The 13,036-nt window shown below is 40.1% G+C and overlaps 1 long non-coding RNA gene across 3 annotated transcripts in view; it reads right to left on the bottom strand.

Annotated features, from left to right (window-relative positions):
* Nucleotides 1-13,036, bottom strand: part of LOC110744020 — a 136,754-nt gene that overhangs the window by 71,102 nt on the left and 52,616 nt on the right. For 2 of the 3 annotated variants that reach the window (XR_004185958.1, XR_002524044.2), the window contains exon 2: nt 9,307-9,451. This is a non-coding gene — a long non-coding RNA (uncharacterized LOC110744020). Of the gene's footprint in view, nt 1-9,306; nt 9,563-13,036 lie in introns of those variants that run through there. The other variant, XR_004185957.1, reaches the window with a different exon arrangement.

Here is a 13,036-nt window from a genome sequence, read left to right as displayed (position 1 = left end):
ACCCATTACATTTGTGTAACACATTATCATGTACATGTTTTCACATGCATAATTTTATTAAACTCTTACAATCTGATGTAGTACAAATTTTTAATATACTATTATACAAATAAATAACCTTCGGGTCCCTAGGATGTATATAAGAAAATCGTTATGGGGCAAGAAAATTGTTATGGGGTAAGAAAATAAGAGGAAATTAATGTTAACAATAATGTCTGTACAAATTTTAAATAGAATTTGGGATTAATGTCCAAAATATTTTCCAAATTATGTCAGAGATTATGTACTAGAGATTGTGAATAAAACAAGACAGGCACAGATCCTAATTTTATATGTTAGAAGTCAACAGAAAGATATCTTTAAAACCCTCAATTAAGTGTCTGAATTTAACTTTTTAATTTTAACTATAATAAAACAGAAATATTGGGTGCATGACAATAGATTTTAGGGTCCTGACCTGTACTGGGATGATCACAAATGTTTTCTTCAAGAAATGTCTGAGTTTTGAAAGATGTATTCAAGTGAATATTCAGGGCTGGGTGGTGAAAATATATCTGCAAGTGGTGCAAGTACATGCAAAATTCCTTAGGTGGAATGGAACATGACTCTTGGAAAGAAAAAGGAAACCAATGTGGTTACAGGGCAGAAAATGACAAGAACAGTGACATCAGCTGCTGGTGGTGAAGAAAGCAGGGGGTGGTCCCACCTGCTTTGTAGACCAGACTAAGGATGGTAACCTTTTTCTTAGAGCTATGGAAAATTATTTTAAGTAGAGAAATACATGATTAAGTTTGCATTCTTAAAAGTTCGTTCTTGATGTAGTGCAAAAACAGACAGGAGAAGGGCAAAAATAAATTTAAGAAGACAAGGTAGGAGACCAGAAACGGAAGAATAGTTTCCTGTCACAAAGAAGACATATTTGAAAGGAGTAGTCTACTCAAGACTTAATTGTGAAATACTAGCTCTATTATCATTATAATGAGAATCAAAGCATGGACGTTGGGTAACACTTCACAGATATGAGAAATGGAAAGCATGGAGCTCAAGGTGCTATCCCAAACTGAGGAATGCAGAACTTTAGGCTGCAAGAGGTGAAGTACGTGTGTTAATGTTCTTAGGTGCTGTCGGCTAGGTACTCAATAACAGTTAGTTTCCTTGATTTTCCCTTTTCTGTCTGGACACACTAAGAAAAGACCTGTATTCATTGTGCATTTTTATTTTCTGTATTTTTTATGCGCTGGCATCTGGGGTCTTGCTGGAGACACTGCTCTTCTCAGACCTAGTTCATTCCTAGTGATGTAAATGACTCATTCTAGAGTACCTCTTTCATATGCAAATGAACCCACCCAGGACCCAAACCCCAACCACCTCCTCTACGGGCTCTTATGCTCTGGGCCACTATTCATCTACTGTAGTCACCCAGAACGAGGTACCAGATAACTAGAGACAAGTCCTACACTCCAGAGGCTGTGGAAGTTCTTCAAACTTGCCAATTCGAAATCCATATACCCGCCTCACTTATTCCTTCCCACAGAAACACCAGTCAAGGCTCTTCCCCATTTTTCTTGCCTGTCTGCCTTCTGACCCACACCTTGTGTGACCCTGTGTGACCCTGTGTGGTGTGGTGTGTCATCTTCTCTTGGGAACTATGAATATAATAAACTATCTTTACAATGATATCATCTAATCTGTTGGCCTCAGCATACCTGGAAATTTAAAAAACAAAAATAAACAAACTGCATTTTAAAATAAGGCCTGCAGCAAACTTGAGCCTGCAAGTAAAGGCCAACTCTGGAGGAGGTCCTGCCTCATATTTGCAGAGGGCTTGTTTGTGCTAGACATGGTTGCTTTCACTCAGCTAATCCTAATGATACCCCATTATTTAGGAGGACTATATTGATCCCATTATACAGATGTGAAAACTGAGGCACAGTTAGATTAAGTGACTCTCTCTACATCACAAAACTTTTAAATGGTAGCACTGGGCTCCAAACCCATTTCTATCTGACTCCAAAGCCTACACTCTTGCCTCCCTGCTGTCATGACACCACATTCTTCCAAGAAATGCAGAGGTGAGAATAAAGAACCTTCTTCAGAGAATGTATGTTAGAAAATCAGTACTGCTCTCAGAGTGATGCCTACTGATGGGGTCATAGATGAGAAAACAGGAACCATGAAAGCAGTTCTACGTGTTCAAACAGAAAAACAGTGCAGCACAAATTAGGACATCATTGAGTTTTTCTTAAATAGGCACCCAGGCCAACATGGTCACTCTCAGAGGCCACATTTGCCTTTTGGCCAGTTCCAATGATTAGAGTTGATGCTTCCTATAGGTAATTATCCAGGCTCAGGGACTTGTCTCAGTCCATAACCGGAGTGCAGGGAGCTCCCGCAGGGTTATTCACACGGAAGTACTCACTATATACTCTTGCTCCAACTCACAGACCACATGGCCTGAACGGGAGCAATAAGGCCTCTGCAAAGCTGACCCAGTGCTGTTGAGCAAATTGCAGAGCTGATCTTTCAGCATTAAGAGAAGCCCATTAGTACAACAGAGCTACTGTGGCTGTCAGAACCACTGGGTGCCTGGCCATGCCTGCGTGCTCTGCGGAGACTGGCTTGTCAGGGAGCTGGCTATGCCTTTGAGATAGATCAAAGTTAAGTTGTATGTACTCCACTCACTCCGACTTCTCGAGAAAGGGAGCTTTTTGCAGGCTAGGTGCACATAATAGGAATCATTCAGTGGCTTTGTAGCTCCTCTTTGGTGCATCATTACACTGTCCCAGAAAATGTACTAAATAGGAGAGAGATTCAGAATAATAAAAATCAGTATGGCTCAGGCATCAGCCAGTCGTAATGAGTGCAGCCCATTGACCTACTGGTGCAGCTTCCCCTGCAATGAGGGCAGGGGAGAAACTCCCAGGAGACAACATAAGTAACCCTCAGCCTGTCCTGGTACAAAATGGTCAGTGGTAAGATAAATAATGTGACACACAAGTCCAATCTGCTCCCTATTTTCTGGACTCGTGTTCATATTGTCTTTTCCAGTGTGGTCTCTAGACCCTGTCTCCCTCATGCATCTTCTGCAACACACTCTAAATGCTCTAAGTTTCCGTCAGCATCTTCCCCCAAAACACTCTGACTGAGCCCTCTACGATCAGAAAATGAACCACCCACCCCCAGCATATTGCCTTCTCCTCCTCAATATCCACCTTTCACAGCCCTATCCTTCTGGATATGGGAAAGTTTTAGGCCTGATTCTCCTGGTTGAGAAACATCTCCAAAACCTTGAGAATTTTTCTCTCTTTTATCTATTTTTCTACTTCTCGCTGCTGTTTCTTTCTATTTTCACCATATCCTTTCACTTTGCTGTAATAAGATGCTGTGTAAAAAGGATGGCTTTCTCTTGCCTGTCTTTCCAGGCCCTTATTTATCTTCTGGTTTGCTGCTCTCCTCACCCTAAGCTGAATCTTGATTGTGTTGAATAAAGACAAAGACGCTAAGAGTCTCCACAGCAGTGAAGGAGACCCTGTGTTTCTGAAGCTTTTTTTTTTTTTCTTTTTTGTGATTTTTTTTAAAGCTACACTGGTACCCAAACATTTCTAGGGCGTTGTGACTGCGGAAGCTGCATCTTTTTTTTTTTTTTTCTTTTCTTACTAATCCAAACCAAACACTCTTTCTGTTTGCCTTTTAATTTGCATCTGTAAAAAAGATAAATTGCAGTTCACAATTTCTGAAAAGTGGGTGAAAAAAGACATTTTAATAAAGTGAGATCATGGAAATAAATCACAGCTCCTAAGAACCGTCAGAATCAGGTGAAAATGATTCTTCGCTATACAACTTTATTGTGTGTTTTTGTTTCCAGAATTTTCCGCCAGTGATATCCTGGAAACTTATGGCTGGAACTCAAATTAGGTTCATACACCTGTCATGCTCATTTACCCTCTAGGCGCATGTCTGTTACATAGACAGAGCAACAGAAGTATCTAGCAAACGTGTGTTAATGTTAATTTTGCATCTTTCACATTCCTTTCTGACAGAAACTATCCACTCAAACCACATGGACTATTCTCTCCTTAGGAACTATCTTCTCAATCCGGATTTAGCTACTTAACTGGATCTCAGTAAATTAATTCAGAGTCAATTCATGCATCTCATAGAGAACATAGTTTTGTCATTTTGTAGTTATGTGATGTGTTTAATTCCAATGATGTTTTCAAGTATAATAAGATCATTTTATTCTGAAGATCTAGGTTATAAGCTTTTTCTTAAACACACATATTTCTTCAAAGATTGAAAGACTGAAGAGCTACAACTGATGAAATTTAAAAGAATATGATGTGGAATGTCGAAACATTTTGAGGACAAGAATAGAACTTTGAAGGGGACAATTTAAGTGAGACATCTGGCTTTGAATGAGTAAGTCCTTGAACGTCTAATCTGAAAATGCCAACCAATGTTCCTGTGAAGTGAGCACAGTTTTTGAAAGTAGTAAGTCCTGGAGATTAAACCTATCCTTGACCTTGAAAAACAAGTGGCTTAACTTACCCAAAACTTTAAAATTTTAAGGTATAAAATGAGGTAATCATCTATGGTGGATAGAGTTATTGTGAAAATCAGAGCCACCTATAAAACTGGATCACTCAAACTCAGTCAAGAAATAAAACCCAGTGAATATTTCACATAGAGAGGATCAAGCACACAAATACGGTTACACAGGTGTTGGAAAACTGATAGAGCAAAAATGAAAATCAATGACTGCAGAAAGCTGTGACTTTCCTTAGATTGAAGGAAGAAGAGAGAAGAATGCATGTTGCCTGAAACTGGAAGCAAACAGTGGGGTGCATTTGGGGGCTGGTACTGAGACTGCTAAGAAGAAAAAGCAAACCCAGAATGTTGTTGGCTCCAAATGCTTGATTCTACTTTCCAATCTACTGATTGGAGGAAGACAATGAAAATGTCATCATTGCAATTAAGACACTGCTCTCAGGCTGTCTGGGTTCAAATCCAACTCAGACACTTTCTTGTCCTGTGTTTTTGAGCCAGCCATGAGACCTCTTTGTTCCTCAGCTCTGCCTCAGTAAAAGGGGACAATAATGCTACCCATCTCATAGGGTTGGTCTCAGCATTCGGTGTAATGCTTGACACTTAGGAAGTGCAATATGAGCATGTGCTAATGTTGCCAGCATTATTATCATTACTCTTATCTTTTAACATTGTGACAATAGAAGTTCCTTTCCTACCATAGAAACCTGGAAGATTATAAAGTAAATATTGTCTCTTTTCACTGGGTGCTTATCTGTTTTGTGATTAGCTGTTCCCAACTTGACTATTAGCTCCTGAGAGCAAGAACCATTTCTGTTTCACACAAAGATGTCCCTGGTGTGTGGCACTGTGCCTGGCGTATGAGGCGAATGCATTTAATGCCTGACCACTTAATGCCTGAATAAAATATGTGGCAGCTCCTAATGGCTGGATTGGGGAACTGAATGGACAATGTGACAGTCCTTCATACAGAGCCACTCTGAGGGAGATCAGAGAAACCCTGGCATATGAGTTTATGAAACTGAATGAAGTTACCCCAAAAAAATGTACAAAATGAGAAAAATGGAATTTTTTAGCGTTTATTTTATGTCAGGCATTGTTCTAGGTATTGAGGGAAAAGCTGGGAAATGGAAGAAGACAAAAGCCCTTGATCTCCCAGAGTTTACGTGGGTGAGGGGGCACATTTTGACATTAGACATGATAAACGAGTAAATCACATAGACTATTTAGGGTAAAGTAAATGCTGTGGCAGAAGCTGAAATTTGAAATATGGTTATCAGCACAGGCCAAACTGAGGACATTTGAAGAGAAAGTTGGAGGAAGTGAGGAAGTGAGCCATATGGATATCCGTGAGAACACTCCAAGAAGATGAAGAAATAGCAAATGTGAATGCACCGAAATAGAAGCTTATTTGATGTGTTCTAGGAGGAACAAGAAGGCTGTGTGGCCACAGCAGAGTAAGCAAGGAAGAAAGTCGTAGAGGATGAAGTCAGGTTAGTGACTAGGTTACACTGAAAACAAACTTCACTGTGAGTGACGTGTGTGGGCGTGGGAAAGGCTGAACAGAGGAATGTCCTAATAGGACTCACATTTCAAAATGACTGCTTTGCCTGGTGAGTTCTTAGTAGCACTCTGGGCAAGGGTGGCTGCAGGGAGAGAGCAACTAGGAAGTAAATGTAATAATTAAGGTACGAGAGAGACACTGGCTTCGACCACAGTGACGGCCGAGGAGGTTGTAAGAAGCAAGTCAGTTTTGGGCAGATAAAAAGGCAAAGCCACGCCAACAGGATTTTCTCAGTGATTAGATGTGGGACTGTAAAAAAGTAAATTTTTGAACATCAACAATTGTTCAGAGGTTTCTGACCCCAAATGCTAAAAAATTGAATTGCCTTTATTGTGTAAGAAGCAGGGTTGTGTGAAAAGCAGGGACTTCCCCAGCCATCAGATACGCTGATACTTAAGGGATGGACAAAGGAAGACAAGCCAATAAAGACACTGAAAAGGAGGGGCCTGAGAAAAAAAATAAAACAAATCCTGAAATATATTTCTACTGAGAGAAAGCAAGTGAATGATACTTCACTTCTGAAGTGGGAAGGTGGAATGTTAATGGCATTTTCTGAGACTATACCATTTAGCCTAAGGGTGAGACAGTGCGTTTGTCTCAAATAAGCAGAATAAGTTTTACTTACAGAGAAGAACTAACGGTTGCTTTGCAGATGGGCAAACCTTCAATACTGTATTGTGCAAAAGAAAAAGTGAAGAACAAAATAATTTAACCTGTATTATCCTTATACTGTAGGGATCTACCACCTCGGGATTGTAATATGGTCAGTGCTGGCCCATGCTTTGTCTCTGCAGGATGATGAGAAGTATCAAGACTACACACAATGAAAATCTTTACAGGAGGAAAAACGACTTGAGATAAGTACACTAGCTTTCTATTGCTTTTGTAACAAATTACCATAAACAAGTTACAAAAAAACCCACAGAATTTTTTTTTTTTTTTCTGTCCAGTTCTGGAGTTCAGAAACCCAAACTGGGTTTTACTGGACGAAAATGAAGGTATCTAAAGGGTTATGCCCCTTCTGAAGTCTCTAGGGAAAATCTTTTCCTTGACTTTTTCACTTCTGGGGGCTTCTTGCATTTCTAGGCTCATGGCCCCTTTCCTCCATCCCTAAGACAGCAGCAACCCCTGCTTTCTTTTGCATGGTTTCTCTCTGTCCTTAAAACTGGCCCCAGATTTCATACAGAATATCTGAATGAAACAAAGGCAAAGCTTTACTGGTGAGCATGAGATGACAAGTCTTTGCTTCATAATCGTCATAACAGAAAGAAACTGTACCCATCAGCTACCCAGCAGGACCTTGACCTCTTTAAGAACCAGGGATGGGTTGACAGGAAAGGAAAGTGGAGTGTAGACCAGTGCTTCAAAACCAGCAGCTGCCACAAACTGTAGTGACCTTTCAGTGTCCCGCCGACTTCCACTCTCTTGCTTCCAGCAGGAGTTAGAATCTAACATTTCTTTACAATGGCCTCTCTAACTTCTTGGACTCAAGGTAAGTGAACAAAAAACACTAAAGGAGTTAACAGGGAAGTCAGTTGCTGCCATGGAGAGTGCAGAGGCATGGTTGTCTAGGGTGTGGTTAGTGAATCGATACGACATCTAGTCCTCTTGTTAGTGATAGAGTTTGGCAGAATGGAGAAAGTGTGGACCTTTGAGTTAAACAGGTCGTGGTAGGAATCCCAGGCAGTCTTTCTACTTATGTTGTCTTTGGCAAGTCACTTACCTCCTTGAGTCTTAATTCTTTTATTCATAAGATTAAGAAAAGAATACCTCTTTCAGAGGGTTGCTGTGAATATAAAGGAAGTAAGTTACATTAGGAGCCCAGCGGAATGTGTGACATATGGTGGATACTTGATATTAGCATGCCTTCCTTAATGATGGAGTTGAGCAGAATCAGACAGGGTCAATTTGAATTTTGAGGGTAAAGGAGAAGGTAGTTAGGACAAATATGTTAATGGGGCACAGGACACTGACAGCAGTGCATGGAGAGGATAAATGCAACGACAGTGATTGGGATTCTCCCAGAGTTCTCTTTGGATGAACAAAATGGCACCCAAAGGAAATACCTATTGGGAAGTACAGAAGGGGCAGTACCAGGCATAGGGCTGAGATATTCGGCCATGCCAGCACACTATATGGAGAAGAGGTTACTTGAGTGACTTAAATACTAAGCAGTGCTTACCTCCCACTCTGCAAAGCTCCGTAGTGAAAATGGCAGTAAGTGAGTAGAAAGAGGATAGAAGGAGAAGCAAAGGAGGATGCAAAAAAGGAAGAAAAACAAGAGGAGTCAGAGATAGAGTATAAAGTAAAGGAGAATGTGTTTAAAACGAAAATATGTTTTAAAAGTGTTTTGGGCAGTGCATGCTACATACATAGTAGCAAGCCACTATGTATGTGAGTTATTGATATTGGCTGGCATCACTGTTGTTAAGTGAACACACAGTTCACACCCAGGCCTGCCTGCCTTCTAAGCCCACGTTCATTCTCTTTTCTCATTCAACCTTCTAAGTGCTTAGGGAGGAGTTGAGGTGGAGAAATCAGAAGCAGGAGGTAAACCAGTGTGTGTTTATGGCTCAACGCAGAGTCAATTCAAGTTTTAAATGAATTTTTAAACCCTAGGGTAAAAGAAAATACGAGATGAAGTCAAACCAATTGAGACTCAAGACAACGCAGTAAAGGAGGACAGAATATAGCAAGAGCATTCAAGATATTTACTAAACCCAAGGTCACAGAAGCCTGTTTTTTTGGAGACAGGGGAATGTCACTGAATGGATGAGTTATCTTTATTGGAAAGCACCATATCACATAGATATGTGTTTGGAATGGAAGTGATTACACCAGCCCACTGTCATGTGGGTGTGGGAATTCTTTAAGGTCTACATGACCTCTGACACATGAAGGGCATAGTTATTTATGTGTGCAAAAACTAATGGCTGGATTCATGCCTTATCTTGATGAGAGCTGGGTCATTGCCCATTTTTGAGGCCTTTGAATCCCTTTATCTTCTTCAGTATAAACTTTTTCTTCTCTTCTGGGAAATCTTCCTACTCGGAACTGTGATTTAACGAACTGTCACACAAAGAACTCTCTTCAACATTCTTACTTGTTACACAATAGCCAATTACAGTGCTAATTTCTCCAACAGGGTGATTGGTTCAAGATAGTCGTGAAATCAGCAAAACTAATCAAAACCTTACCTGAGATGTCCTTTGGAAGAGGAGAGGGTTCTACTTCTCCAGAATATCAAGCTGCATGACCCCAACTGTCTGCCAAAAACCACATTTCCTGATCACCTGATTAATGACTCACCAATATGAAGTCATTTCACAGAGAAGAGTGAATCTGAAATAGAGAGAGACACAGGTGACTCATGACATCCTGCTAACCCGTGATTCCCTGATCCTCCTCCTGACAAAAACCAGATCAATTCCTGTACTTTCCACCCAATGCAAACCAATAACTCCCTCTTTCCCTTCTCCCATCCCTCCCTTCTTTATCATTCAGTTTGAACTAGGTGTCTATTACTTGAAAGGAAAAGGTTTCTAATTAAATTAGGAGAAAATATTGAAAAATTAATAACATTTATGTTTGGAGGCCTTTGACTCCAACCAGTGGTACAAGGATATATTAAGAGGTATTTTTAGTATCTAAGATGTGGGCAGAGGCGAAGAAAGCTGAAGGCTGCAGTGAGAGAGAGAAAAAAAATAACCTCCAGTTCATTATTTATAATAGTAGAATTCAGGCACTGCATGTATGAGAATTTATGGAACAGCAGAAAGGAATGTTAACTAATTGCCAAGAATTAGGGGTTGAAGGAAACCACCCCATCCTGGTCAAAGCTCTACAGCAGAGAAACCCCTGCCCAGCAGAACAAAACTAAAACCACAATGAAAGGCAGCTCAACATGAAGGAGTTAGAATTCATCACAACTAGATTAGAACATTAAAAAAAAGTAAATCTCATCCCAATATTAGGCAATTTAGAGGCATGGTGTGCATGGACCCTATGCTCTTTAACCTATCAGTTTGCAATTAATGACAGTGAGAAATTGATCACTTCAAAGATAAAATAAAGAATATTCTATTTGCATTTGTCTTCTTCACTGTCCACCTACAAAAGCTGGAAAGTGCAGATTGGTTGTGGAAGGTGGGGAACCACCTGAGTCAGTGACAGAGCCCAAGGGCTATAGGCGACAGGTGTTCTGGCTCCTGGGGAATGTGAGCCAGTTCCTAAAGTGCTCCTGAGGCTGAGAGGCCTGCAGCCAGGGCAGTTCAAGCGAGTGTTATGACTGGAGTAACACAGGAAGTGGAAGTGTTTACCCAATGCGTATACCCCCATTGTATCTTGAAAGTAGCTAACTTGTTTTTTGATTTTACAGGCTCATCAGTGGAAGGGATTTGCCTTGTCTCAGATGAGACTTTGGACATTTTAGTTAATGCTGGAATGAGTTAAGACTTTGGGAGACTGTTGGGAAGGCATAATTGTATTCTGCAGTATGAGAAGCATATGAGATTTGGGAGGGGCCGGAGATGGAATGGTGTAGTTTGGATATTTGTCCCCACCCAAATCTTGTGTTGGATTGTAACTCCCAGTGCTGGAAGTGGGGCCTGGTGGGAGGTGTTTGGGTCATGTGAGTACATCCTTCATGGCTTAGTGTTTTCTTAGAAGTAGGGAGTGAGTTCTGGTGAGATATGGTCATTTAAAAGTGTATGGTGCCTCCTCTCCTCCTTGCTCCTGCTCTGGCTATGTGATATGCTTGCTCCTCCATCACCTTCTGCCATGATTATAAGCTTCCTGAAGCCTCCCCAGAAGCCAAGCAGATGCCAGTGCCATGATTCCTATCAGGCCTGCAGAACTATGAGCCAATTAAACCTGTTTTCCTTATAAATTAACCAGTCTTAGGCATTTCTTTATAGCAATGCAAGGACAGCCTAATACACAACTCATCTTTTACTACCTTTTTGTTCTCCTCCCTCAGTAACCTCACCTCTACTTAGTAAAACTCACCTGCATACAAGAGGAAAAAAGCTGTATTTGTAATAAATAAGGATGGCAATCACTAACATAATTAAAGCCCTTTATCTTAAGATAATTTCCTAAGAATTTTATATGAATAAACTCACTTTATTTAATTCTGTCAACATACAATCTGTGAAGCAACTAGTATTATTAGTCCCATGGCAGTTCATGAATGTATTGGATCATGAACCCAAACCTGTATGACATATTTAGAAAATATAAATTAGAGAAGCATTTATCTTGCTATTGGCTGGCTCTATTTTTTACAAAACAAAACTAAGCAAGAAATTGTTCCAGGCGAGAAGACACTATTTGAGGTGTGCATAATTGACATCGTTATCTGTCAAGTGGCCTGAATAAGTCCGGCAGCTATTATAAGGTCATTAAGAAAAGGGTAGTAATAGGTTCAGAGGCCCAATTGGCTGTGTTCTAATCACAGGAGAAGCAGCATCCTTGACAGGGGCCTTGGGGGAAAATGTACTGAAGCAGCAAGAAGTGTTTAATGACCAAATCAGGCAGGGAAATCAGCACCTGTGCCCCAGTGAGAAGGATAATTTCAGCTGGGGGTGTGGATGAGCTTAGAGACAGGGTCCCTGTCACCGCTTTATTTTCCTCCTTCTTCCTATTTCTTGATATTACAGCAGCTACAGAAATCTGAGAACTCTCAAAGAGATATCTGAGCAAAGACAGAAGCAAAAGAAAGGAACACACTCTCCTTCCATGAATTAAATAAGCTGACTTGGCTCAAAAGCTCAGTGCATCCTAACCTAGCCCCAGGTCCCCTCCCGCTACTGACACAAGCTGGTTTTAGTACACAAATTTTGTACTTTTGTTTACAGAACTCAAACTTTGCTTTGAAGAGGGGTAAGGCCTCAGGAAGAGAAAGGGAAACAGCCTCCTAATTGAAGCAGAATGTAATTGTAAAAGCTCCTTTTCAGTAGGCATCTACATGTTCTGTTTTAATGCACCAATTACCTGTGGTCAATTGCCTGCCCAGCAGCCTAGGGAGAGAAGAGCTGGAGAAGAAAATGATATAATGAGAACCAGGCCTAGGACAAGCTGTAAGTGCCTCACACAGGAGCATCCTGCTCAGTAGCAAAGAGCTCCTAATTACAACATAGCTGAAATCACCACGGGACGAGGGAGAAACAAATAGATGCTGGCGTCCCTGAAAAGTTTCTTCTCCATGCTTTTTTACCCACCTCTGCAGGGTGATTATATTGGTGGTAAAAGTACAATATTTTGGTTATAGTACATTTTGTAAAGAGACCCTGAAACTTCCCAGGCTGAGTAAGCCTGATTCATTCCTGTTCTAAACTCCCACCAAATAATCTTTTTGCAATATATTAAAATCTTTTAAATATATAAATAGATTTATATTTATGTTTATATAAATAATATATAAATATATAAAATATTTAAAAATGTTAAAATGTTTTTAAATGAAAACCCTCTTTTATATTTTCATTATTATTGTCTTAATTGACAAATAAAAATTTTATATATTTATCATGTATGCCATGGTATTTTGATATATGTATACATTGTGAAATAATTAAATCAAGCTAATTAACATATTCATGATCACATATATTTATTTTTTTGTGATGAGAACATTTAAAATCTACTCTGTTAGCAATTTTCAAGTATAGAGTACAGCGTAGTTACCAAGGGCTGGGGGCACAGGGAATGGGGAGATGCTGGTTAAAGGGTAAAAAGTCCCAGTTAGGCAGGAGGAATGAGTTGTGGAGCTCTAGTTTACATCGTGGTGACTAGAGTAAATAAGAATGCATCGTATTCTTGAGGTATTATTATGCCCAGTTTACTAAGGAAGACTGAAGCACAGAGGTTAGGAAATTCACCAAAAAGTACACGGTTTGTAGTGAAAGTTTACCTTTATTAAGGTAT

The sequence above is a fragment of the Papio anubis genome, chromosome 8, assembly GCF_008728515.1.
Source record: "Papio anubis isolate 15944 chromosome 8, Panubis1.0, whole genome shotgun sequence".
Taxonomy (NCBI): Eukaryota; Metazoa; Chordata; class Mammalia; order Primates; family Cercopithecidae; genus Papio; species Papio anubis.
The sequence above is the reverse complement of the archived record's forward strand: the minus strand, read 5'-3'. Positions and strand labels throughout refer to the sequence as shown.